Below are 27,957 nucleotides of genomic sequence, written 5' to 3' on the forward strand. Positions count from 1 at the left end.
CATTTTCAGTGGCTGTCTGGAGTTTCCAGGAAAGGGCGTTAACCGTTCCAAGGCTGCGTCACTTCAACTGCGCCCTTCTTTGCCCTGCCTGTCTTCAGCACAGTTCCTTTAGTTTTGCAAACCCAGCTGCCAAAGAAGAGGAAGGGATTCGTTTAGACCAGCTCAGTGCATTGCGAAACAATCTGGTACCAAGGGTTCAAATATTTAAGTCATGATGATCTGATCTTATTCGACAATAAACAGAATCCGTCTGGTAGGGCAGTGTGTAAATGGCATCAAAGGATGTTAATCATTGTACTACAGTTTCCAAAATGTGCCAGGCAGCATGGCTTGGATTTCTTTTTGATCAGCTCAGTGGGGATTTTGGAAGTTGCAGTTAAAAAAAAACAATTAAAAATACCTTTTTCTCAGCAATGCCTTTTTTTCATTTTGGTAATGTAACACTTTGATGCCATTTAAAGTCAGCTGGATTCGTCAAGGCAATCTGAAGTCTGTGTTGAGGTGCTTCAACACACACACACACACACACACATCAAAAAAGACAAGATGAAGGCAAAAATGAAAGGGATATTGTATCTTTAATAAGCTAAGGATTGTAATATATAGCTGGCTTTAGAGAGCTGGTGCTGTGTAACATTTAAAAGTGAGAGCTATAAATGTGATGAGATTCCTCTTTAAAATTGGAGACACAAAAGTAGATGGTGGCTTTAGGCAGGTGACTGCCTCTCTGCCTCAACGCCTAGTCTCAGTCATGGGAAAACAATCCTGGCCTTACAGAATTGTTGTAAGGATTACTGAGCTGATAACGTGAAATGCTTTGGATATTCAGAAAGTCATGTATGGCTGCAAAGTATTGGTTCACTTTAAGAGAGGGCAACACGTGTACCTTGGTCCCTAGGCAGACTCCCCTGCCCGTTCTTTGTATCCCCATAATTTTCCCCCTAACTATCCCTGCGGCTGAATTTTAATTGTGCAGTACTGGCAGGAAAGAAGGAAGGATTTAGCTTTAAAACAAGGCACACACTGTCCATGTGTCTTTTGAGCTAAATTGTAGTGGGTCTACCCACCCAAGAGGGACGTGGTGGCGCTGCGGGCTAAACCGCAGAAGCCTGTGCTGCAGGGTCAGAAGACCAAGCAGTTGTAAGATCGAATCCACGCAACGGAGTGAGCTCCCGTTGCTTGTCCCAGCTCCCGCCAACCTAGCGGTTCGAAAGCATGCAAAAGCAAGTAGATGAATAGGGACCACCTTGGTGGGAAGGTAACAGCGTTCCGTGTCTAAGTCGCACTGGCCACGTGACCACAGAAGATTGTCTTCGGACAAAAACGCTGGCTCTATGGCTTGGAAACGGGGATGAGCACCGCTCCCTAGAGTCGAACACGACTGGACAAAAATTGTCAAGGGGAACCTTTACCTTTACCTTTACCTACCCACCCAAACATAGTTTGCCCCTGTTTTACATGCTCTAAGAGAAGAAAAGTTTAGTTTAAATACTACATAAGAACTCAGTTGCTGCTAACATCATAATAATTTCATGTCAATATGTGAACTACCAGACTTGTTAGCAATGTGTTAAGCTGCTATTCAGATGACAATGGTGACGATGCAATACTTTCTGTCATGTTCAGTTTTCAATTTCTAGCTGAAACTTCAGGCTGAATGGGGAATGAGGTTCCAATATAAATTTTAGAGCCAGTAATAAGAGTATTATTTTCCTCCCTCCCTTATATGCTCAAACTGCATGTTGTTCTATACACATACAGTAGCTGTGTAATTGTAGTATTCTAACCAGTATCTCGGACTCAGGCATTTAAAAAAAAAGAACTGGGTATTTTTGAAAAATTGGAATGATACAGATTCTAGTCTTCAAATGTCAGTCTTAAAGATGGGCATGAACTGCACTTCAGAGGTTGGGCACGGCACCCATACGGACGTTCCACGGGCCTGTTAGATCTGTTTCTCAAAAAGAAAAAGCTAACAAAGTGAAATTTCTCATATACTTCTTGCGTTTGTTTGTAATGAACATTAACAAAAGTGGGGGAATATATACAAAATTGACATGGAATTTACTTGGAGGTGAAAGACGTTTGGGGAAACAGGCATGACAGAGCTGCCCAACCCAAAACACCTGTCTTGTTTTGTTTTTGCAAGTTAAGCACAACTGTTATACATACCAAAGCAGAGGGGGAAAAAAACCAATCCTTTAAAATACCCTGGGGGCAAACAGGGGGGAATGTCAGGTGATGCTGCCTTTTAGAATCCCACAGAAGCATGCAGTAATCCTGACAGTGTTCCATTCATTTCCAGCAACCCATTGATGAGACTGGCAGGTATTTCACAGTCGGTCTCACAGCTGGATGTAACTACGTGAATGTTTGTCCCACAGGACAATGCAGCTTGTGTTGAAAGCAGTGGGAAATGCCACCTGTACATAATGTTGAAACCTGTCATGGTTTCAAAACATGAGGTTTAATGAGAGTGTCATGTTCAAGGCACCCTTTGTTTTCTGGCTTTTAAGATTTAATTGAAGTAATACTTGACAGAGACAACCACTTTTGCCAACTTCTATAAAATATTATCCAATAGTTATTGCACTTTCAATAGCATGACTTTTTTATTTTACAAATGAAATATTTGTAGTTTGTTTTCTTCAGTTTATTCTTATGTTTCAAAATACTTCTTTTTCTTCTCCTGATTTTATACTAGGCTAATCAGAGTGAGCGTGTTTGCACTGTGTGTTTTGCTGCTTAGTGTTTTTTATGCTGTTTTGCTTAGAAATTTTTAAATATGTGAATTACCATGACACAGGTTGTGTGTGAAGGGCACTTTAAAGGCTGTAGTTATTGCACTCAACTGTATATTCACTAAGGGGCAGAGGGGACTATGGCTATTATTTTCATAACAAGGGAACATTATGGAATAGAAATTTGTGCTAAGAAATTACATGTTAGGGTAAATGTGTCAAGATTCAGAAGCCAGATTGTTGCTATCTAAAAATGACTAGCGTATTTGCCAATTGTCAGAGGTGGCATATCTTACAAAAATCTGGTCTATACACCACAAATTGCTGTAAATTTGTGTGTGTGTGTGTGTGTGTGTGTGTGTGTGTGTGTGTGTGTGTGTGTGTGTGTGTGTGTGTGTAAAAATATAAAGTAGCTGTGAAGTCATTAACATTTAACCATCACTAATATATATATTAAAGGTAAAGGTTAGTGATGGTTAAATGTTAATGACTTCACAGCTACTTTCTACTCACCACTGTCAGCATGAGAAGGTTGCTCCTTCTCACCGGTTTCACCACAACACTCTTATGACCTCACACTTACCAGTTATTCATTAATGCTTATATTCCACCTTTCTTCCCCCAAGCTAAAGGAAGTACACAAGGCTGTCTTCTTCCCTTTCTCCTTGCAAAAATCCTATGAGATAGGAACAGCCATGAAAGAGAATGACAGGCCTGTGATCAGTAGGGACTTCGACCTCATCCCCGAAGTCCCAGTTTAACATCTAACCAGTACACAACACTGACTGTCTTGCGATTAATTCATACTTGGGATGAGTAAAGTGCTGTGATAGCTGTCTGCAAACTGTTTGTTTAACTTATAAGCAAGAAACAATGGGACAAAAACAAGTTCCAGGCTACTGTAAGTTTAAGTAGTTCTAACACTTCTCAGCTAATACATACAAACCATTGGAAGTAATATTCCCCACAGAAGTCAATATACTGTCCAGGTTTTTGCACAGCATATTTCTTGTTGCGGACTCTACTACAACCCCCAAACCATGATATTAACTCTGTGTACACTCTGCAGATTGGCAAGAGTAAACTTGGGATTACAGTGGTTGTAAAGCGAGGAGATACTAGACCAAAGAACAAAACAAAACAAAACAAAACAAAACAACACTGTTTAAAGTGCCACTCTGTGGGAAGTCACATAATTCATAAAGGAGTTCATGGAAACTCTTTGACCTTGAAGTTTCATTAATGGTCAGAAAAAGTAATGTGTTCCAGAGGAATGGCCATGTAAATTTGTCACAGCAAAAAAAGGGGGAAGAATTTTGTGATATATTAAAGGCTAACATAAATGTCACAGCATAATTTGCTGTTTCACAGATGTTGAAAAAGCAGAATCTTTCCTCCTCAGTGCCCTAGATCAAATCTAAGTCCAAGGAGATAAGAAGAAAAAAAATGATTACGAAAAGGGATGCTGGCATTTTCTAAAATGGGTCAGACAATGAATGCCATTTTTCACTTCATGAAAATTAAGCATGCTTATTTCTACACCTTTGCCTGTAACAGAAACGTATCTAACATGGGCAAACAAAATGTAAGTTTTTGGTTGCAAAGATCTAGCAAAGCCCCGTAAAAAAGTAGATTGCCTTCAGAAGGAAAGGATGCTGCATAATTTTCATTAAGTACAAAATGCGTTTATATTTAGCATACATAGGTTACATTTTACACTGCATGAACCCATAGCAGGAACATTTAGATCAGAGGTTCTTAAAGTGTGTGGTAATGTGTGTTTTCTTCCAGTGTTTTAGCCTCCTCCTGTGTAGTAAAGATACCACCAAGGAGGTGATAGCCGATAAGCACTTGCCTCTTGCAGTCCCTTACAAGATCAGACATCTAATGAAAAAACAAAGATTGAGTCTTCCCTGATGTAAAACTGTACATAGAGTTTAGGTTGCACAGGCACCAAAACATCTTTCGAAAAACCCACAAGGTCATTATTTTGCTGATGCACAGGTATAGTTCTCAAATCAAGTGGTGAGCGAGAATGTTGCATGAAACCATGGAGGAGTCTGGGGAACTCACTGGGCTTCCTTTCCTTCTCTAAGGAAACCCACCTTCTGCTTAGAGAACCCTGTGGCAGGCTGAGGAGTTCACCTTCCATGAAGGCTTATAGGTCAACAATTAACTACCTATTCATGATACTAGATGACAGGTAATGATTTGTAAATATGCTGTTCCAGTCTACACTTAAGGTTACTGAAGTCATGAGCATTGGAAATATATTCCTTGGGATTTAGAGTATTTTCTTTGTTGTATGGTGACATGTTCTTAGAGGGAGGAATGGCTTGAATAGATGTATGACTATAAAATAAGCAAATGTCTGTGTAATAAATGCATTGCTTGGTGTTTCTGAATATGGTGTTTGTAGGTTGACACGCGCTCTGGTTTTCTTAAAATTAAAGACAGCAATTATGTACACAGATTACTGTAGAATAAATGATTACTTTGTTTACTCAGAGATTTGGAGCTTTTTGTATTTTTGTGTTACAGTTTTGTCCTAATATCAAGTAATGTGCATTAAATTTAGGAATATGGAGTTTTACCTCAAAAGCCAACTGCTTTAGCATTTTTCTTTGGCACAAATCAAGTATAACATAAGCTGTCTGCCAAACATCAAAATTGACTAAAACCTAATGAATGCATTATGAAAAGCTTAATATTCAGATACTAGACTATGGACATTTATCATAAAAATGCCACTCCCAGTATTCTACTACTAGTCCCAACTAGAAAAAACTGATTCCTTCAATGGAATTTATGTGTTGACTAGAGATGGACACAAATCAGGAAAAAAATGATGATTCATTTTGATTTATGGTTCATCAAGGTTGCCGAATCAAGAATTACACATTTATAATGTTTTCTGATGAATCAACTTGGCACTTCATATTTTAATTTATAATCCTATAAAACAGCCCCCAAAGCACCCAGAGACACCACATTCACAGGGAGGCTTCCTCTAACTCCTCTCCACAAACCCAGCAAGATTGGTAAGATTGGGCTTCAAACATCCAAGTTATACATCCACAAAGTGCATCCTCCAGGAAAATGCCTGTTAGCTGCCGGCTTGGGGAAACCCGATCTTCACCACACTTAGAGGGATTGTAGAGTTAGAGGATGTTTCTCTGTGATTTTGCTGTCTCTAGGTGCCTGGAGGGAATTTTAGTGGGGAGGGGCTCTTTATGGGTATATAACTCAGACGTAGGAAACCCAACTGTCACCAACCTTGCAGGAGAGCCAGAGGAACCGTCTCTGTAACATTAGTGTCTCTAGGTGCCTTGGGGGATGTTTTATAGTCAAATGAATCAATGAACTCAAAATTGCTAAAAATCATTGGTTCATATTCATTGGGGGTATTGATTTGTATGAATACGAATCAAAACATTTGTGAATGAATTTGGTGATCCATTTTTTAATTCAAGCCCATCTGTAGTGTTAACTTATTGTTTAGCAATTGATTCACAGTGTCTAGCTTCTAATTGAGAATAAGTACCCTGTTTCCCCAAAAATAAGACAGGGTCTTATATTAATTTTTGCTCCAAAAAACGCATTAGGGCTTATTTTCAGGGGATGCTTTATTTTTTTCATGTACAATCTACATTTATTCAAATACAGTCATGGTTGCTGCACAATAGTGGAGGGCAGACTTTCACTTAACTAGGGCTTATTTTTGAGGTAGGGCTTATATTACAAGCATCCTGAAAAATTATACTAGGGCTTATTTTCTGGTTAGGTCTTATTTTCAGGGAAACAGGGTAGATGCTCACCCATGAGATTCATAAGATAAATTTCTGAGAGCAAATTCACATCAATTCCAGTATTTTAGGACATTCCTGCAACAAAAACACATTGGGTTATGTTTGTTGAGACACCGTTTCTGAGTAAAGAGGTAGTGCAAAGGCACCTAAACTTTGTTGGGTGTTGTTTATTGGTTTGTTACAATATCAAACTTGTCAGCATGATTTCTTTGCTCTCTCCCTCTTCAACCAAAAAAATATATCCAGCTCAGGCCTAGTTTAGATATAACAGTACATCCCAGTCTGTTGTGTTAAGGCTTATTTAGATGACTGAGGTCACCATAGCCAACCAACTGTGAGTGGTTTTTAGCCAACAACTAACAACCTAAAACCTTGTTTTTATAGCTCTTCCAACCACTGCAACCCACTTCCCTGTATATTCTGTTTCTGAAACAATCTACCCACCTTTTCTGCTTGCTTATCAATCAGGTTTGGTGCTCAAAAAAAATACCCTTCTTTTACACAGCACATGACTCCAACAGGAAGAACTGGGAGGAAAGAATGACAAAGTAAAGCTTCAGGACTATGCTTTGCTCATAGATTTGCTAAGAACAAGTTCCTCATCCCATTTCTGTATCTGTCCAACATCAAGAGAACTATTGAACAACTGTCCAGAGTCCCATGACTGCAACAACCTTTGGGATAGGAGCTGGCCATACACATTGTTGGCTGTGGACCAAAAACACCTGAAATAAACTGCAGGTTTTCTACAAATCATTCACGGTACTCTTCAACAAACCATAGTTGAAATAAACTATGATTTAGCACAGGGGTATGCAACTTGTGCTTTTTCCAGATGTTTTTACACTGAAACTCCCTATCATTTCTCAATATTCTTTTTGTTCGCTAGACTTCTTGGAAGACATGGTCCAACAATTTCTTTTTTCAAAACATATATCAGAACCATTGTTTTTATCATTATTGAAGAATGGAAGCAGATTTGCAGGACACTGAATTCTCTACCCAGTAAAAAAATTCTGCGTGACTTGAGCAGCATGATCACTGAAGGAAATCACATGCTAGATACTGGTTGACAACCCTCACCAAGAACACCAGAAACATTCTTCTGTTAGTGTTGCCTCCGCTACTTAACAGGATAGTGTCTCTCTGTTGCCTAGGATTGAAACAAGGCTGTTGTTTCAATGACAGAAAATAAACTGTCTACCTCACGATGCCAAACAACCTGGTCAAAATTATTCCCCCTTTCCGCATCTTGTCTAGAATCTGATTTATGAACCTCCTGACTGAGCCCATGTTCTGCAAGGATATGTGTGTGAGGCACAGACTTTAACCTTTGAAGTAAGCAGAGTAGTTCCAAAAGAATCATTTTCCTTGTGGGAGAAGGTGCTGTTAACTGAATAATTGAGAAATTTCTAGGAACAGTCCAATGCGCACCATTTTAAAAAGCCCATAAAGCACCTTCTGGCAACTTTAGGAGACTTTAAACTGCAAAATATTAATTAAAGTTTAGTTTTATTGAACAAATGGTCAGGTCTGAAGAAATTCAGAAAATTAAAATTAATTTGAAAATAATTAAAACGAAAGACACACCTTCCCACTGCATCAAAAATATTAAAGGATCCTGGCAAAGAAATGTGAAGAAAATTTACAGAGAGCAGGTGCTTTAAATAATTGGGATAGCAAAAAAAATTTTGTTAGTAATGTGGATGTTGTTTCTAGAATTGTTTCTCTTGGGTTAGTCAGTGTGTCCATAGCTCTAATAGTTGACTGGATAACTAAGGAGTTTGAGTGCAATTCCCTATTGTGCATCCCAGAATATCCAGTTTGTCTGGCCTAGGGCAAGATGCATTCCCAGGATGCCCTCAGAAGAAGTGGATGGTTAACCACCTCTGAGTACAGTGGTGCCTTGAGTTGCAAACTTAATCCGTTCTGGATGATGGTTGTACAGTAACTCAATTTGGTTGTAACTCAAAGCACCATTTCCTATAGGAATACATTGAAAAGTGATTAATCCATTCCGGCCATTTTTTGGTTGTATCTCAAGGTGTTGGTTGTATCTCAAAGCATTAGTTCCCATAGGAACTAATGCAAAAGTGGTTAATCCATCCACTGGTGGGACACTTTTTAAAAAAACCCCAAGATGACCTCTAAGATTAAAAAAAGGGCAGTAAAGGAGGGAGGGAACAATGGGAAAAAGAGGCCTTGTTTCCAGTTGTATCTCAAAGCGGTGGTGGCAAGTCAAACCAAAATTTTGCGACAGGAGCTGGTTGTAACTTGAATTGGTTGCAAGTCAAGACCGTTGTAAGTCAAGGCATCACTGTACTCGCTACTAGAAAACCCTGAAAAGGATTGCCATAAGTCAGAATTGACTTGATGGCACATAGTTATTATTATGCATTTATGGTAAAGGTAAAGGTTCCCCTTGACAATTTTTGTCCAGTCATGTTCGACTCTAGGGGGTGGTGCTCATCCCCATTTCCAAGCCATAGAGCCAGTGTTTTGACTGAAGACAATCTTCCGTGGTCACATGGCCAGTGCGACTTAGACACGGAACGCTGTTACCTTCCCACCGAGGTGGTCCCTATTTATCTACTCACATTTGCATGCTTTCGAACCACTACGTTGGCGGGAGCTGGGACAAGCGACAGGTGCTCACTCCGTCACGTGGATTCGATCTTACGACTGCTTGGTCTTCTGACCCTACAGCACAGGCTTCTGCGGTTTAGCCCACAGCGCCACCACATATATATATATGGCACATAGTTATTATTATGCATTTATGAACATTGCCCAATTAGGTTTAGAAGCTTCAACACAAAGTTTCCTGGAGACATCCAAGACTGAAGCATTGGCATCAACTCGATTTGATCCTCACTAGATGCTCTAGCCTTCCTAGTACAGTGGTGCCTCGACTTACGAACATCCCCACTTACGACCATTTCAAGTTACAACCAGCTCTGGCTGCAAAATTTTGCTTCTACTTGTGACCGGAGCTTCCAATTATGAACAGAAAAAGGCAGGGGGGGAAAGGCAGGAAATTCAAATTTCTAACTGTAGGTGGCGACGAGGCTGCACCACTGTATTACAATTACACACAGTTATCAGGGTGCTGATTGCAATACTGATCCTGGTGTGTACTAGAGTAAAACTGCGAACAAAGAGATTGTATCACACAAAAAAGGAAGGAAGACCACATATTGACATCAATAAGACTCATGATCAAAGAAAAGTGGAGGAATTTGCCCAAGTGCTTGAGGAAATCATTTCAGGCCCAGTTGATGCAAATGCGCCTGAATGATGGGAACATTTCAAGAATGTTGTTTATAACACCACCTTGTCCACATTTGGCAAGAAGACCAAAAAGACGGCAGACTGGTCCAAAGCCCATTCAGAAGAGTTGATGCCAGCCATCGAGGAAAAGAGGAGAGCTCTAGCAGCATACAAAGCCTGTCCTAGTGAGTACAACTTACAAGCTCTTAAGTTGCTCATAGCGAAGTCCAACATGCTGACAGGAGATGTTCTAATGATTATTGGCTTCAGATCTGCTCTCAGTTATAGATAGCAGCAGACATAGGTAACATCTAGGGAATGTATGATGTTATCAAGCAGGCTTTAGGTCCAATATAGAAGAAATCTGCTCCTTTGAAGTCTGCTACAGGCGTGATCATCCAGGACCAAGCACAGCAGATGGAACGCTGGGTGCAGCACTACTCTGAGCTATATTCCAGAGAGAATGTAGTAACCGAAGAGGCACTAAATAACATTGAGTGCCTGCCTGTCTTAAAAGAGTTGGACAGTGAACCAACTTTAGCAGAAATAAAAGTGGCTTGGATTCCCTCACCTCTGGCAAGGCACCTGGGAAGGATAGCATCCCTGCTGAAGTGCTGTAAAGAGAGCATCACCACTGGGCTGTATGAAATCTATTGTCTTTGCTGGAGGGAAGGTGGGGTACCACAGGACATGAAGGATGCAAACATTGTCACATTGTACAAGAACAAAGGAGACAGGGGTGACTGCAATAGCTACCGTGGCATCTCTCTTCTCAGCATTGTAGGGAAGCTGCTTGCCCGTGTTGTGCTGAAGAGACTCAAGGTCCTTACATAGAGTCTATCCAGAATCACAGTGTGGATTTCAAGCTAATAGATTCACCTCTGACATGGTATTTCCCCTTAGACAACTGCAGGAGAAATGTAGGGAACAACAACAGCCACTCTTTGTGGCTTTCATAGATCTTACAAAGGCCTTTGATTTGGTTAGCAGGGATGGCCTTTTTAAACTACCCAAGATTGGATGTCCACCTCGACTCCTTAACATAATCAGGTCCTTTCATGAGGAAATGAAGGGCAGTGTAGATTTTGATGGCTCAACATCAGATCCCTTTGACATCCAAAGCGGAGTGAAACAGGGCTGAGTCCTCGTGCCAACTATTTGGGATCTTTTTTGCTGTAATGCTGAAGCACGCTTTTGTAACAACAGAAGGTGCCTATCTCTGGACTAGATCAGATGGAAAGCTCTTTAATCTCTCTAGTAAAGTCCAGCTGAAATGCATACAGTACTTCCTCTTCGCCAGTGATGCAGTGTTGTCACGCATTCCGCTGAAGACCTCCAACAACTTATGAATCATTTTAGTAAGGCCTGACAAGACTTTTGGTATCACCTGGCAGGACAAAGTTCCAAACAGAGTAGTCCTAGAATGAACTGGAACTTTTAACATGCATACATTACTAAAACAGTGATGTCTACGTTGGCTTGGGCATGTTGTGAGAATGGCTGATGGTCGGATTCCAAAAGATCTCCTGTATGGAGAATTAGTGCAGGGAAAGCGCCCCAGAGGGAGACCTCAGCTGTGATACAAGGATTATTGCAAGTGGGATCTGAAGGCCTTAAGAATGGACCTCAACAGATGGGAAAATTTGACATCTGAGCGTTCAGCCTGGAGGCAAGCAGTGCATCATGGCCTCTCCCATTTTGAAAAGATCCTTGTCCAGCAGGCTGAGGCAAAGAGGCAGTCCCAGAGGCAGCAAAATCAGGGAGCTGGACAGGGGAAAGATTGTATTTGTCTTCAGTGCGGAAGGGATTGTCACTCTTGAATTGGCCTTCTCAGCCACACTAGACATTGTTCCAAGACCTCTATTCAGAGCACATTACCATAGTCTCTTGAGACTGAAGGATGCCTACTAGTAGTAGTATTGTAGAACTTTATGGCTCTTTATGTTATAAAATATCTGTACACTGTATTTTGGGGGTCTTCTCTGCCTTTAAGAGAAGTCCCAGCTGACTTTGTATTGCTTATTTCAATAAAAATTGGACTTTGGTTCAGCTGGTTGCGTCTTGCCTGATCCCTTGCCAGAGACCAAATTGGGAAATGGGCTTTGGCCCTAACAGATTAGGGGGTCCTACTGTACTTAGTTGTATTTAGGTGCTGAATATAGCCATAATGTAACTTTAAAAGAAGTCCAAACAAATGTTTACAGCAGTGAACTTGATCAAATCAGACCAGATCCATAGCCCCATAAGCCAGCATGCATATAGGAAGCTCACAAATAGAACATGATCACAACAGCCTTCTTGTGTTTTCATCTCCCATTGCTCCCTCTGACTGTGAAAGCCATATCCATTCCTCACTAGTAGCTGCAATTGATAGCCTTGTCCTTCATGAATGTAGCTCTATTCAGCTGCTCCCAAATCCAGAATCTCACTGGTAAAAGGGACCAATGAACTGCCATCCACTCACATGAGCAGCAATGAATCTGAAGAGGAGTGGTCCCTGCTTGATATGGAATCCAGTGTCAACAAAGTAATCAAGGAGAGGGTGGGGCCAGCTGTTTCCCCACTAACTGGCTTTAGATGACAACTGCAGAGGGCTTTTGTCTCATCCTCTTTTACAGCTGTTTGAGCTGGTGGCTTCCTATGAGTTTGGTTCCAAGTATGATTACATCCCAGGTACCTATGAAGTCACTGGACTCTTTACAAACCCCTGTCTAGCAGGGATTTCAGCTTTCCCACGGTTGCCCCACCCTCGATCAATGTTTCTGTTGAACTATCCACCAAACAATCCCTGAGACCAGTTTCTTGTTCAGACTGCATGTGTGTAAATGCAAAATAACTTCTGCCATCATTGTTTCTCCACGTGCAATCATTCCCTGGATTGGCCAGGGCAGGTATAAATACCAGAAGTTAGGCTTTCTGCCTTCACCTGTCAACAGAAAAGGACTTCTGTATGACACATTAGCTAAACCACTGTCAGGATATAGCCACCCACAGCCCTGGCTTGGTTCTGATATTACAGTATCTCCATACTTTCCAAAGAGTTAGAGAAGGAGTTTCGTCTTCCCAGGGAGGCCATTTTGGCACTTTTCCAGTGGCTCTAGTCCAAGTACAAAGATTGCCACGGTCACCACTTGAGGACCTCCTCTGAAGCACCAAAATCCTAATGAAAGACTCACCTGGGCACCAGATCAGGCCAGTGACAGTTCTGGCTTTGACTTCAGGGAAGACTCCATCATGCCAAAAGTGACGGACTTAATTACAGGAGAAAAAGGTGGCATGCAGTTTATTCTGTGAGTCACACTGTTTCATGCACGTGACAATCTCACCTTTCTGAATGATGCTTCTGTTTGTGCTGACTTGGCAACTCTCAGGAGGATGGCAGTGGCAGATTTGGCAAAAGTTCTGTCCTGCTAATTTCACATAGGTACACATAGGGAGGGGTGTGTGTGTTGTACCATGATCGCGTTGCATATAGCCAAAATTAGAAGCAGATCTGAGTATAACTGATTATTGATTTCAGCCATACTGCACCCAAAAGAGCAGACCAGTTCTAGAGTGGCCATACTTCGCCTGGGTTGAGTGTGTGTTGTTGCTTTTTCTGCACATGTATTAAATGTCATTCCTCTGCAGTAATTATGCCTTCAAGAGCATTTGTTTGTTTAATTACAGATGGGATTGGCAACAAAATGTTGCAGTATGGAGTATTTGGGAGTCAATCTCTTCCTTGCCCTCCTCATCCTAGGTTTCTGGCATTCCCCACCCCACCCCCTCAGCAACTGTTAAAGTGTTCCTACACTACACGGTTATAATAGTTTGACTTCTATTTAACCTCCATGGCACCATAATACAGAATGCTTTGGAGGGATACTCAGAATCTTCAGCCATAGTTCCAGAAGATGAACCAAAGCTCCTTAGAAGAGCATTCCACGGCCCAAACAGTCGCAAGCAATGAACTGTACTCCTGGATACTCTTCTCATGAAGGAGGCAATACTCACTAGATATCGAATGAGTTTTGGATATGATAATAATCTTAGAACTACAGAGCTGGAAAGGAACCCAGCCCCTGTCAAGGAGGCACAGTGGGGAATTGAACTCCCAACCCACCTAAACCCCTCAGCTATCCAGCAGTTCGTGCTGTGTATGACTAAAGGATGCACAAGAATGACTGGTCTTTAATTGTATAAACTGCCTTACACACAAGTCTTTATCTTGGTACTTTGAGTAAAACTTTTGTCTGAAACATAAATTCACGCTTTTCAAAAGAAATAATATTTTTCTCCAAGGGTTGTTTTTTCTATGTTCCTGAAAGTTTCCAATTCTTCTGTTGCAAATCTCCCAGTTTGGACACTCAGACCCAGCAAACTGTGGGACAAGGTGAGGGGTGCAGAAATCTCAGTTTATTTTCCCCAGGTCTTGACACCTGTCCTGACAGTGGAGTGGAGATTTGAAGCCAGGTCACCTAAACACCCTAGTCTTAATACACTGACTGCTGTACCGCACCACAGTCATGAAAACAGTGATGGAGCATATGGGGGAACAGGGGGAACACAAGATATATTTCAATGTTCTTTTGTTAGGACAGTGCAGCAATCTGTCCCTCAGAAATAGGTTATAAGATTAATCAGATCTTTAACCATTTGTCAGCCAGGTCTGATACAATCTCAGCTGCATGAGATTAGTTATAGTTCAGGGGCAGTGCACATGCAAGGTCGTAGACTCAGTCCCGGGTATCTACAGACAGCATTCACAAATAACCCTTTCCCAAACCCTGTTGTGCCACTACTACCAGTGAGGAGAAGTCGTACCTTTTTTTAAAAAATCCCGTTGCAACTTTTCCTTTTCTCAGGCTATTTTTAACAACTTTATGCTTGATCATCAATACCGTGGATTGTGCGGGGAGCATCCAAATGTGACAAATGACCACACTGCTGAAATACAGTTATTTTCATTGGCAGCATTGTTTTTTCAGGAAACTTGGGTTGTTTTCCCAGGATTTTGTTATAGTTCAGAAAAAAGGGGGGGGAGGTAAGGGGCAGCAGAAGAATCCTAAATAAGTTGGAAGTGATTTAGGACACAAAATAGCCAAGAGCAGTATTTGTTCCTATAGGATATGAATAATCCTTACTGTATTTTTTACCAACTTCGATATACATTCCAGTATTTGATTTGCTTTATTAGCTGTCATTAGGCATTGAACAGACTTTGCTTTATTCAAAGGGAGCCCATACTCTCTTTCAGTGTAATCACAGTTCATTAAGTATCTGTCCATGTACCTAAGAACTATTTCCTTCCAATGCACAGCAGTGCATTTATCAACCATGAACGTAACCTGTCTTTGGAGCAACAGGCCTTCCTAACACAGGGGATGTGTGACAGCTGTGGTACCTTTGCCCACATCTATTGAAGGGCAGGTTAATCTGCTCACCAGATATTCCAGGCTAGACAAGTGACATTTCCCTTGTCAAGGCCTACCCTTGTGCTTCCATTTTGAAATCTGGGGCCTAAATTCAATTCCACTTCCAAAGTGAATACACACAAAATGGAATTTTTTTCCAGCCAACTTCTATGTAAGTCCCACTGATTTTGTTGGCTCGACATGACTTTTGGACTAAAACTGGATTTTGCCCTGAGCTCTCAGTTATGAATTTCTCATTCAGCTTGTATAATAAAGCTTTTCAAAAGCGTTAAGGACTGCCAACAGTTCAAACAGATGCTGGTCACGTATTTGCAAGTACATTCCTACACAACAGTACAGGTTACAAATGAGGTGGTGGTGATTATTATTGTTATTATTGTTATTAAATAGGAATGGTTCTGAGAAAGTTAACTACAACAAAACACAAGCAGGTTTGTGTATAAATGGTAGGTTCACACCTGAGCCATCTTACTGTTGGATGGGGAAGCCAATAAGCTCAATCTGAAGCTGAAGCTGCGAATGGGAATGAAAGAGAAATTTGTTTCGAATTCACACTTTCCAATTTAACCTATAGGATTCATTTTCAGTAACTGAACTTCTTTGGATTTTGCAGTTCAGTTCTTCAGTTTTAAAAAATTCCATCCCAAAGTGTGTACATGGACAGAATATGTGGACAGAAATGCACATATAAGGGCAATGTGTGCACACACAAAAAGCATATATCTGTGAAAATAATGTGCAAACTGCATTTTATTAGGGACAATTATTTACCAGATGTATTAAATGGACATGGTGTGCAAAATGTGTCAGGTGAAAATGCACGAAACAGGTTTTTAAAGAATTTTCACACTGATGCAGAAACAAACTTGAGACTAGAATACTGAAAAATGAAGAAAAACTGATTTTTCTCTTCACCCACCCTCAAGTCTCAGGTGTTACAAAAGCTCTCAATTATAGAAGCCATCTGCCATCACTTAGGGTTATCCTATGTTCCCAGAATGCCAGCTGGAATCTCAGGGAACTGCTATGCTTCTTTGGCTCTCCAGATGGGGAGGCAAGCTGCACTGGAGGAAGAAAATGTCTGATCTTTATGTCTGATGCAGGATGAAAATATCTAGAAGGAATGGCAGCAATCATGGCACCTGCTGGATATATTTTGCCTGATCACCAAACATTCTCCCTGTTTCCTTAACTCTAGTACTTTGTTAGCTGAATTTTTCCAAATTCTGGGCCTGTTTCCCATTTCCCTCTATGATATCCCAAGAGACGTTTGCATCTTATTTTTTTACTAACACATGCTTTTCTGGTGCATAGTTCCGCTTCAGGTGTGCATTTCTGTGCAGACATTTCCCTCCTGTACACACTTTGGTATGTGTTTCTTGTTTAGAGAACTGCACTGTAAAATCACAAGGGGGCCATCCTCCCTGCTTCTGCTTCTGGTCCAGACCCTGACATGTTGGGAACCAATATGTTAGTATCTTACAATCTTACACTTGTGAACTTCAAGTGCCTTTGAACAAATAACCTCTGTGCCACTACAACCCCTACCCAAGACACAGGGAAAAGGTAAATTCACAGAACCATAGTTCACAAAGTGTTTATGCATGCAAAGCTTTTTCTGATGCCTCAATTCTCATGCAACTTGTGCAGATAACTTATCTACTGAACAATAGATTGCAGAAATGAGATCTGGGCCCTGGACAGTGTTTTCTCTTACAGCTGTTACTGTGCACGGCCACCAGTTAGATACCTGTAAGGCCACTCATCTCACACTCCTCATTTATACTGATCCTTTCTAACTGAAAATTCTTAAATAATGTTATTTGGGCTGGTTAAACATAACACAATAACATCCACAACCAGTTTCTGGTTTGTAATCCACAGGAATGCAGTTATTCTTCAAAATCAATATTCCCCTGCCATGCACCCAGTTGTCTGTATGGTAGCTAACTTTTGTGAGAGAGTGTTTATTTTTGCTAGTGAGAGAGTGCATATTTTTCTTAGCCACCCAAAGAATTTCATATGTAAGTTCTTTGAATGATGCAAAAGCAGGAAAAATGTGACCTGGCTTTTTAAAAAGAAGGGGGAAATTTCTGGAAACTTTTCAAAGTCTTGGAATGTCATAAATACATATAGGTGAAAGGTCAGAGGTACATATTAACATAGGTTCATGGACAGGCAGAAAAGTATTTTTTTGACACCGAACCTTGTTTGGTTGGTGTTGTGGTTTTTTAATCACCAATATAATGTATCAATGCATATATATCAATGCACTAATAAAACACTGTAGAAACCTATTTTCCTTTGTTCATTTTAAAATTCCCTTCCTATTTTCTAATGTGTATTGGAAACAGTTAAAAGTCTCATGATAAGCAGTTCAAAGATTCATGGTAAAACAACAACAAAAAGCTATAGATTGGATCCCAACAGAAGGAAATCATTCAGACGCAGACATTTTAATTTTAAAAGTGGCATAGCTTGTAAAATATAGAACAAAACCAAAACAAAGAGAAAACAAAGATTTCTAAGTGGGAGCTTTCAGGGATGTTTGAGAAAATCCATGTGTTCTTCAGATACATGGAGTGCCCAAAGAATTGGACCGTAACTTTTCAAAAGTCACACTGAAATACATCTATTAGTCCTAAAGGTGCCACAATATTCTTTGTGTGCGTGATTTAGTTTAGGTTAGCTGGCTGGATAGCTCAGTGGTTAAGGTCTCTGGCTGCAGAGCCAGAGGGTTGGGAGTTCAATTCCCCACTGTGCCTCCTGGGAGAAGAGCCAGCCTATGTGGCCTTGGGCAAACTGCACAGTCCCAGGGTGCCCCCAGAAGAAGGGAATGGTAAACTATTTCTGAGTATTCTTTATCTGGAAAACCTGAAAGGGATTGCCATAAATCAGAACTGACTTGACAATACACAGTTATTATTGTTGTTGTTGTTAATTTAAACTAGCTTTTGCTATGTGTGCTGAAACAGACTAATCCACAGCTACCCTTTTAAAGATAGTTTGGAAATGTAATCCTTTTGAACTACAACCCCCTATGGTCACATTGACTGGGGATTCTGGGAGTTGTAGTAAAAAAAATAACTTTCCCATTGTCTGAAAACAGGCAAGATGCCACTTATCAGGGCCATAGAAAGCAGCAAACTGACGTTGAGGGTCTTGGGGAAATAATTTTAGACTCTTGAAAACAGCTTATTGCAAACATGTTTGCCCCCCAAAACATTCCTTCTCTGCCTTTTTGTACCAGTGTCTCAGTTAGCCACTAGGGGTCAGTTTTGCTATTCCTTACCCAGGGAAATTCACTTAAAAGTATCTCAAAAATTTTGGAAAGCCAATGTGTTCCACATTCGCTTTATTTGTTTTGCATTTGGGAGAGACCAAAGGCTTCTGTCAGGACCAGATTAAGTAAATATTTCTTATTTTGGGACGCTCTAGTTCCAGAGCATCTCATATCCTTTGACAAGCATTGCACAAATACACGTAGAAAATTAAGATGTTAGCATTACTATATACCATTCTTTATAGAAAGGAAACACCAGATAATTTGCAATAATAAAAACCAGTGGGATTCAGTAGAAAGAATGTGTCAGTCCTGGATCAAGGGCCTTGGGTCAGTCTAGAGGCTTCTTGGGTGGCTTTGGGGAAGGCAATGGGATACAATGCAACCTTGGTAATCTTAAAAATTTCAACATAGCCAGGAGAGCCAGAGCTGGGATAAAAGTAACCAAGCAGAGCCTCAAAAGTTTGAATTAATACATCCTTGTCAAAGCCCAGTAAGTTTTTATAAATCAGTATGCCAGCCCTGCAAAATATCAAGCAAAGATTGCTGTAAAACAATGCAGAGCAACTAAATAAATCCCTATGCATACGACTGATCCGATGTGACTGAAAAATATAGCAAAAAATGCCTTTTAACAGATAAATATTATCCGTCAATTAGGAATGGCCATCTCTACCATGAGGCACAGTGAAACAACCACCGCAGATGACAGATGGGACACTCCCCAACCGTTCTTTCTGAGTACTCCCTGAACCATTCTCCTTGGTGTGCCATATGGCCTGCCCTGCATCTCCTAAACCAATGATTCCTAAAATCAGGTCCTTGGGTGCCCTTGGCCTCTGAGAGGGGCTCTATTTAAAAAAAAAAGAGTGTATGTGAGTATGTTCGAGGCAGCACAGAGCCCAGGGGCCACCAGCTTCACATCCCACTCTAAATTCTGCCCTCACAAGCAGCAGGGACCGCTGCCCTATAGGCATTGCTGATGTAACAGTCAACTGCCAATCCAGTACATCTCTGCATATAGGGTCAAGATCAGGGTGGGGTGGGTTCCTTCTGCATTGTCTCAGGCAGCAAAATGCTTTGGGACACCTTGCCATCTAGCCATGTCTTCTCTAGTCTGGCAGGTGACAACTCTCTAGGCTCTCAGACAGAAGTCTTCCCTGTCACTTCTTCAAGCTTAGATAAAGCAAAGTGTGCTGCTTATATACCTCCCCATAGTGCTTAAAGCACTCTCTGGGCAGTTTACAAGTTAATTGTGGAGGCTATACATTGGGATAAGGACTTAATCTGACACCTTCTGCATGTCACCCATTTTCTCTCCCACTTGGTCACTGCCCTTCCCTATGGCATGCGTGCTCTGCAGAAGAAGCACTTTTGAGAGGTAGCCATGCTAATCTGTTTTAGCACAAAATAAAACAGAGCTACTGGGCCATCTTTCAGACTAACCAGTTTATTCCAGTGTAAATTCTCATGGATTGCTGCCCAGTTCTTCAGACACAATTTGTTCAGGTGCCACAACAGTTTTGGTTCCTAAGCCATCATTTCCCGAGTTGTTTTTTTTTTACCTTTTCAGCAAGAACATCAAGACACACAATAAAAATACATTGTCTACTGTGAGCTCAGGTTTCTTTGTAGTTGTCTTTGTCAACATCACAAGTGTAGTTTGGCTGTGTATACCTGGCTGCTGTCAGACACCTGATGGAGTGGACCTTTGATTTAATCCCCCCCAAAAAGGGTCAGTTGTTGGGGTGTTTCTTTTCCTATATTATTACTAGTAGGCAAAACTTTCTTCTCCTCCAATTCTATATCCCATACTTATTTCCCACCCCATTCGTAGGTGTTGTTTAGTCTCGGATGGTTGATTGTAGTCCTCCAATATCTAGAGTACCATAACTCTTCTATAAGCAACAAAGACCTAAATCTGGCCCTTCAGTTTTTTTCTAGATGTGTAACTCCAGTTATCGTCACCATTGGCTATGTTGGCCAAGAAGCAACACAACAACATTGAGACAGTCACAGACTCTCAATTAATGACCTGAATAGATAGAAGGAAACGTGTGACTGAAGATAATTGGGTCTTTTCAGTAGATGTCTAGAGGTATGATGTCATACTCTAACTTTCCTCCAGCTGGTGCCTTCCAGATGTGTTGGATGACTGTTTTTTTTCCCTCAGCTGTGTCATTTGACGATGTTGGTGATAGGAGGGCACCAGGTTGGGGAAGGCTGGCATATACCTATCAGATCATTTCCAGTCTTTCTCTCTGCCTTCTCTCAATTGTAGTTGGGATGGACTGGAAAATAGGGAATCATTTCCAATCTTAAACTGCTCTTTCAGTTAAGAAAATATCTTTCAAATATCTTGCAGTGCTTGCTTGCTGTTCGCTGGGTCAACACTGAACATGTTCTGACTGGAATGAGCTCGTTCTCTCTCCATCTTGTTTATTTTTAAAATGGGGATAAAATACCCAGTGAAATCGACACCACCCAGGCTCTGGATTTCCTGGAAACCTCAGTTCAAGAAGGGTGTATCTGGGAGAAATGGAAAGGTAACTTAATGCATAAACCTTGGGACAGTTGCTTAAGAGTGGAGGAGAAAGTTTTGATCCAACAGCAAGGGTGTTTTTGAAGTGAATGTCACAACACAGGATGATAGGGTGTGCCAAAACCTGCCATTTCTTTTCAAAACATCTTTATATGCATCCATTTGAGAAGAACACTCTTTAACTTCAAAGACCTGGCTAATCTGAATTAGTTCTGACCCTAGCACATTGCTTACTGGAAATAAGTAATTCGTTTCTAAAGCTATTTCTGTTATGAAAGCTAACATGTATCTGTTTTCTCTGCTTTGTGATGCATAAAAATGGCATTTCATATCTTCTGTTTTGGAAAGGTGTTTATGTATCAATTCATTGCAGATGGGCAACAGTGGCTCTGCAAATGTTTTTTTTTCCTGCACCTTCCACCATTCCTGACCATTGGCTGAGATGGGGACTGATGAGAATTGCAGGCCAACAGCATCTATAGGGCCACATGTTTCCTCTTCCTCTGCCATACACATATATCTTGTTTGGAGATATGGAGCATGTGGCCCACCAGACATAGGTATGTGCAGGAAAGGACAAGATGGGTGCCTACACCACACCACAATGTTGAATTTGTTTATTATGGTAACATATGTGGAGCAATGCTCTGTGTTATAGTAGTGAACACATTGTATGTTTCAATTTTGTTGTTTAGTTGTTAAGTCTTGTCCGACTCTTCGTGACCCCATGGACCAGAGCACACCAGGTCCTCCTGTCTTCCATTGCCTCCCAGAGTTTGGTCAAATTCATGTTGGTAGTTTCAATGACACTGTCCAACCATCTCGTCCTCTGTCATCCCCTTCTCCTCTTGCCTTCACACTTTCCCAACATCAGGGTCTTTTCCAGGGAGTCTTCTCTTCTCATCGGATGGCCAAAGTATTGGAGCCTCAGCTTCAGGATCTGCCCTTCCAGTGAGCACTCAGGGTTGATTTCCTTCAGAATTGATAGGTTTGTTCTCTTTGCAGTCCAGGGGACTCTCAAGAGTCTCCTCCAGCACCACAATTCAAAATTACACTCATATAATAGTATTAAATGAAGCCTGAATTTTTACTAGAAACAAAAATAACTAAACCGAGACTACTGTACTTTGAGCATATCATAAGAAGACAAGGACAGTAATGCTGGGACCAGTTGAAGGAAGCAGAGAAAGAGGAAGACAGGATATGAGACAGATTGAGTCAATAAAGGAAGCCACAATGTTGAGTTTACAAATGTAATCAGGACTGATGACAACAAAACTTTTGGCGAGATCACTAAAGTCATGAGATTGGTATAAACTGGAAGCAACATGATAGCCTATAACCAGGATGCAGATTTTCACAAGAGAATTCCTGCAGACATCCTTGCCTCTGGTAACTGAACTGCAGATCTCACAATTCTTTGTTAGAATATATAAGAATTATATTCCATCAATATCTGATGGTCCAACGGTTCCTCCACTCGTCTGGTCTACAGCAGTGGGATGCATTCCCCCCCCCTGCAGCTATAGCACATATAATTCACCACCCCCTTATTCTTGGAATGCTCTAGGACAGTGCAGTTTACTCAAGGCTACAAAAGGCTTTCTCTTCTCCCTGGAGGCACAGTGAGGACTCAAGATCCCAACCTCTGGCTCCGCAGTCAGGTACCCAATAGGTCTGGCATAAATCAGGTGTAAAGCAGCCTGTGGGTGATCTCTGTGGACTCCATGCTCTTCTTGAAGCATAATCTTGGAGATTTCCTCATGGACTTTGCTCCTCCTCCCTCCTCACCAATGGAAGCATAAGAGAGATGGTCTCCAGTGAAAAAAGCTCCACCCTGGCCCATGCTTCACACAGTGACCCAAAACCATCAAGAAAAGCAATCCAGCTCCTAAAGGGCAGAAGTAGGAGCAAACCCCATTCACAACTGAGCCACAGGTGCAGGGTTTGAACTTCATACATCAAGGAAACTTTCAGCCGTTGTCCCTGTCAATCTGTAAGTGTTGTCTCTGTCATCATCACCGTTAGGAATCAAACCTTACTGTTCATCTCTTTATTTTACCTGTGACGGAAGGAGGGTCCCCTACTTATTATGATTTATACTGGGGTAGGGAATGTCAGCACTGCCTCGGATATCAAATGGTTGAACTCTGTGACCTCCAGTAGCATTTCTATTTGGTTCTGAACTTCAGCTAAGCCTTATACTGCATCAGATTTATGGTCCAGGTAGCGCAGCCTTGCCTATCCTGCCTGGAGGCAGCTGTCTTGACCTTACTGGATGGCAATGACTTTTTCCCACTAATGGCCACACTCTTCTCAGGTGATTTCAGGCACCTCCTTGGCATCTTTCGACACCTTTAATTGAGCCAACACTCCTTATTGCCATCAGGGAAGGCATTAGCCTCAAAGGATAACCACCCCACAAAACCTTAGCCATGTATTTTCTGGTTGCTCCCTTCGACTTTGCCCCCAACCAGAGGATCCCTCCCCCAAGCTGGTATCTTTTATATATCCAGGACCTAATGAAAAGGTTTTTACTCTCTGTTTGATCTCCTGCGTAACCTCTCTGGCAATACGTGACTTTGTGCAATATAGCTGCATTGTTTTCTCTTTGAGGTCTGCTGAGTGCCTGCTTAATAATAATCAAGTGCCGTCAAGTCCATTCTGACTTATGGTGATCCTTTTCAGAATTCTCCAGGTAGAGAATATTCAGAGGTGGTTTGCCATACCGTTTTTCCAGGGCTTCCCTGGGACTTCAGCTCACCCAAAGCCACACAGACTGGCTCTTCTCAGGGCACAGAGGGGAACTGAGCACCCCAACCTCTGGCTCCACACTCCAAAACCACTGAGCTTTCCAGGCAATCAAGTACCTTCTTAACCTCTCATAAACAATCTGGAAAATATGAATATATTCTTTCGGTATTTCAAGATCACGATAAATGCTTTTCCAGAATCTCTAACCTTCTGACTACACACAGACACCAAGCTCTCAAGACAGACTTTTTCTTAACAGAATCTCCAGCTGCCGCCTTCTCATTCCCTCTAAAATAGGCTCCTTTTTAACTGAGCCCCCAAACCAGACTTCTCCCCACTCCATTCTAGTCACACCCACCAATTAACGTTTAGCCCAGGACTCTGCATTCTAGCATCCATCTGCCAATCATCCTAGCACATCACCCAAGCATGTATACAATTCAGGCCTTCACAGCTATTAAAAATACCAATCTGTCACTGCTATCTAGAAATACGTTTCTCCCATCCAGCTAGCTGCCGGGTCCACTTTCCTAAATCAGACAAGCATGCTGGGGTGTGCTCAGGATGTTAGAATTGTGACCAATGGTTCCTCAAGTTCTGTTTTGCTGCCTGACCTGTCTAATAGAAGAAATGTCCCTGCTTAGACCCAGTTCGTGTCTTAATGGTTGAATTGCTTCTGCTGACAGATTACTGTGCAATAGCACAGTGACAGTTTCATGGATTTCAAGCCCATGCCCTAACAGGAAACTTAAACGCTTTGGCCTTCTTAGAGAGTGACAAAACTATGAAGGAGATGCTCTGCATCAGCAACTGTACAGATGCAGCTGATGCTATACCAGCCATGAGCAGCAGACCTGTCCACGTGTCTGAACTGGGCCTAATGCAAGACTAAAGCCACTCAGGTCTCCAAACATGTAAGTTAAATGTCGTCATCATCATTTAGTCATTTAGTCGTGTCCGACTCTTTGTGACCCCATGGGTAAGTTAAGCAGGGATGCATTAATCTTGAGGTTCAGTATTTGGGGTCCAGTCTCCAGGTCACAATTTTCAGACCCAAAATCTTGAGATGTAGGAAATTGCTATGCTAGTAAACCTAGATTTTGGGGTCTGATACTGCTACTAGGATTCATAAATTGGCCTTATTTTTTGCATTGTCACACATGGTGACTGTGGCAATTGTTGCTGAAGGCCCTGTTCCTCATGCCTCTCTTATTCCTTATACAGAGTGAACTGGACTGGAAACTGAATCTCAATGCTGCCACAGCTAATTGTGGCTAATATATGAGTCACCTGGCCATGCATCCATTGTGCATCCGAGATGTACCGCAGTATGTCATCAATTGGCTTCAACTAGCCATGGCTAGTTATACAAACATTATGCAAACACAAATACACCTTTGGACAGAATAACACTGTTATTTATACTGAGTTTTATGTTTTACGTAAGATGCATCAAGAGGACCTAAAAACATTTAACCAAAGAAGAGCAGCATTAGTATAATGCTAGCATCGTATTACTGTGTATGGGGTTTTTGTTATTGTTACTGGCATGTAGAAACACCAAGCAATACAAGGAAGGAGATACAATGGCTGGAGTCCTGTTGCACATCTTTGCATCATACAACTTGGATGACATCATCATCAGCTGCTGTTGTTTTGGGGAAATCAAATGCTTCCTTATCTCTCTTCCCCCCTCTCCCCCCAGGTAACATTCCCTTGGGGTTTCTTTTGTCCAGAGGAAGCTTTGGGGAGAAGGGAGCAGTGGACTGGGGAGGGGCCTCTTTCATGTTAGAAAATCACTGCTGCTAGTCTTGATGGTAGCCCCAGTCCCAGCAGAAGTAGTTTTTCAAGAGCTCCTGCCCCCAGTTCCGCAGTTCCCAAAGGCTTCCCCAGGATGAAAAGGAACCCTAAGGGCTCCTGGACCCTGGGTTGGAGAAACAGGGCATGTTTAATTCCTCCAAAATGGTTGTGGATGATATCATCCATGTAATAAAATTGTGCAACAGGATTCCAGCCAGTGACTTAAAACACCCTGCACCAATATTGCAAAAATTGGCTCTGTAGTCTGTTCAGCATTCCCATCAGTCTACTTATTCTGCTAAACCATATTTATGGATAATTTTTAATTGGTTGACAGGGAATACCCCAAAGTGATATTTAAATGAGAAATGAATCACCCGTTTTACTTTTTCTCCCCCGTGTGGAATATTTAAACCACACACAAAAAAAATTGTGCCTTTACAGCACATTTTCTCATATATTAACTTTTCCTATAGGGGATTGATCCCGAAGTTAACATTTTAAAAATGGTTCTTTGTAGCGAAAATCGGTGTGGATCTTTACTAAAAGAAAAAAAAATCTAACCATAATATATCTAAAATCATTGGGATTAGCCCCTTTTTTCTCTCTCCTTTCCTGTGTGCCTTCAATTAGCTGCATAAAAGCAAACCCACGGCTTTAGAGCTGAAAATAGCTGAAGCAAAGTGACGCAGATTTCACCCGAGATGAAAGACTGGATTCCAGAAGCCTAATTAAAAGCAACTGAGACACCAGCATTTGATACAGAGTTTACTCACCTGAAAAAATAAATGGAGAACTGTAGCATGGTTTTAGTGGGAAAGGGGCTGGCGGGTTTTCACTCAGGTCACAGGAAGGCCTAGCACTGGGAGAACACAAAATCTGTCTGTTCCTTCAGAGTCAGAGGGAGGTCAGTCCAGGAGTTGAAGCTGCAGCTGCAGAAGAAGACTGAGCCATACTGAAATATGGGGGATAACAGAAGCTGGAAGCTCAGAGGGGGTTTTAAAGGTAGGGTGAGAGGCATCCCTTCCAGTCCGTTCTTGTCATCTCTTGTGAAACAGGTTTCGCAATGCTTCAAAGAGGGAGGGGTGAGCATTACATCCAGGTTCATATTTTTGGTAAAGCACATCTCTAAATTTCCAAGTTTCTTCATCTTGGGGTTAGAAAGAATGTGAGGTTTTCTTCCTCTTTTCTCCAAAGGTGGGAGAAACTGGACAGGACATTCAAGTCCATCCAAGGCTTTGGGGAGTTAAGTCTTAAAACTTTGGATTTGAATCTCTGTGTATTCAACTAGGCTTGTGTTGAGAGGCTCCCCATCTCTAACACAATATACAGCAGACTGGCATCATATGAACATCTCCACCTGTCAACAGCTGCACTTCCTGAATTTAGCTAGGGGAAATGAGGGAGGCTTTGATTTTTTTTTTTTAGCCCTTTAGTTTTTGAAGCATTTACAAATGTCTTCATATACAGGATGGGGGGGGGAGAGATCAAAGTCCAGTCAACAAGGAAGAAAGTGAAAATCTCAGATTTTTCCCCTTCTTAATTTTAATTTAACTTAATGGAACATAATACTGAGTCAGAGTATCTCATTGGTCTTGTGTTCATCAGGAGATCATCATCATTTTGTTACTTTCAAAAGAAGCATAGGCAATATATGACCAGATAAGAACTCAGTAGATCCCATCCTTCAGATTTTTTGGTGATCCACAAGTAGACACGGGGGTGGGGGGGGGGGAGAAAAGCAATTTATCACTCATTAGGATGAGCAGCATCAATTACCATTAATTATTTGACAAAAATACTGCAATCTTGTTATCAAGCGAAGTCCGAAGAAACAAAACAAAAAGACAAAACATGTGCCACTTTAACAACTAATGATTATATTTTAATGTAAGCTTTTGGGGACAATATTATATATATTACGGTATATATTGTTATTAATAATATATTATTAAAATATAATAGTCTTTAGGGTGCCACGTATTTTTGTCTTGTTTTGTTTTATATTGTTTCTTGGGACTTTGCTTGATACACTTGCACAGACTAAAATGGCTACCTCTTCTAAAATTACGACAATCTCCCTAAATGTTTGTACAAAACAAGTAAACATTTTGTGAAAATTCTTGTTTTCCTATTTTTCTTAAAAACTGATAAAAATAACTGTATTGGCCCTTATTATTATTTTAAAAAGTAGCAAGTAGTGACATTGTTTCTTACATGATACTTCCAAACATGATTGTGTAAGCCTTACTCTTATCTCTCAGGCCTTCTTGCAAGAAAGCAGGTCAAACTTTCTCCAAGAGCAAATTTTGGTTTCCATAACAGGCCACTGCGTGGTGAA

The 27,957-nt window shown here is 41.2% G+C and overlaps 1 long non-coding RNA gene across 1 annotated transcript; it reads right to left on the reverse strand.

The window, feature by feature from the left end:
- Positions 1–4: 4 nt before the first annotated feature.
- LOC144589199 (uncharacterized) lies at positions 5–26,506 on the reverse strand. Its single transcript, XR_013545164.1, has 2 exons — positions 26,393–26,506; positions 5–126 (listed from the first exon to the last, which is right to left on the reverse strand). It is a non-coding gene; the product is annotated as an uncharacterized LOC144589199 (long non-coding RNA).
- Between the last annotated feature and the right edge of the window lie 1,451 nt (positions 26,507–27,957).

Source organism: Pogona vitticeps, chromosome 4 (genome assembly GCF_051106095.1).
Source record: "Pogona vitticeps strain Pit_001003342236 chromosome 4, PviZW2.1, whole genome shotgun sequence".
Taxonomy (NCBI): Eukaryota; Metazoa; Chordata; class Lepidosauria; order Squamata; family Agamidae; genus Pogona; species Pogona vitticeps.